At 43.6% G+C, this 1304-nt stretch overlaps 1 pseudogene; it reads right to left on the reverse strand.

Annotated features, from left to right (window-relative positions):
• Window positions 1-223: 223 nt before the first annotated feature.
• On the reverse strand, window positions 224-1016 carry LOC107539848 (tubulin alpha-3 chain-like; annotated as a pseudogene).
• Window positions 1017-1304: the final 288 nt, after the last annotated feature.

Below are 1304 nucleotides of genomic sequence, written 5' to 3' on the forward strand. Positions count from 1 at the left end.
AAAATTTTTTTCTTTTGAAAGACAAGGAATACTCTATTCAAATCCATCAGAGACATGGATAGGTTGGGTTTATAAAAAGCACTGTGTTTTAAAACATACAACACTAATTGTATATGAGAGTATAAACTGCTACCTACAAATTAGCTGATCAGACCACAACTTTTCAATGTTTAAAACAGAATAAGCTTCCCTGAAAGAGGAGCACCATTGAGATATTTTAACTTTAGTATTCCTCTCCAACAGAATCCACATGAATCTTCTCATAATCCTTCTCAAGGGCAATCATGTCCTCACAGGCCTCAGAAAACTCTCCTTCCTCTGTGCCTTCGCCCACATACCAGTGGACAAAGGCACTCTTGGCATACATCAGGTCAAGATTGTGGTCCAAGTGAGCCCAGGCCTTAGCAATAGCTGTAGTGTTGCTCAGCATGAACACAGCTCACTGAACTTTGGCCAGGTCTCCGCTGGGTACAACAGTGGGAGTCTGGTAATTAATGCCAACTTTGAAGACAGTGGGGCACGAGTCCACAAACTGCATAATACCCTTGGTATTCGATGGTGGCAATTGCAGCATTGACATCTTTGGGAACCACATTGTCACAGTAAAACAGGCAGTAAGCCATGTATTTAACCCTGGCAAGGGTCACATTTCACCATCTGGTTGGCTGGTTCAAAATACATATTTGTGATCCCTGCTACAAAAAGCTGTTCATGGTTGGCTTTGTCAGCAGAGATGACAGGGGCATATGTGGTCCGAGGGAAGTGGATGCAGGAATAGGATACCAGTTTGGTCCAGAATTCATTTAGATCAACATTCAGGGTTCCATCAAATCTGAGGGAAGCAGTGATGAAGGATACAATTTGACCTATCTGCCTATTCAAGTTAGTATAGTTATGCATTCAATATGGAGGTTTCTGTGACAGATGTCTTAGATGGCCTCATTGTAAATCATAAATGCACAATGAGTCAAAGATAAGATCAGTGATCTTGCCAACTGTGTAGTGTTCATGGGCATAGTTATTGGCAGCATCTTCCTTGCCTGTGATGAGCTGCCCAGGATCAAAGAGATGGTGGTAGGTGCCAGTGAAAACTTTATCAATGACTGTTGGTTCCAGGTCTACACTGCCCTGAGTACATGCTTACCAGTGCCTGTCTCACTGAAGAAGGTATTGAAGGAGTCATTTCCCCTGCCCCAATAGTTTTGTCACTTGGCACCTGGCCATTGGGCTGAATGCCATGTTCCAGGCAGTAGAGCTCTCAGCAGGCATTGCCGATCTGGACATCAGCTTGGCCAACGTGAATG

This window comes from Miniopterus natalensis, chromosome 2 (genome assembly GCF_054644295.1).
Source record: "Miniopterus natalensis isolate mMinNat1 chromosome 2, mMinNat1.hap1, whole genome shotgun sequence".
Lineage (NCBI taxonomy): Eukaryota > Metazoa > Chordata > Mammalia > Chiroptera > Miniopteridae > Miniopterus > Miniopterus natalensis.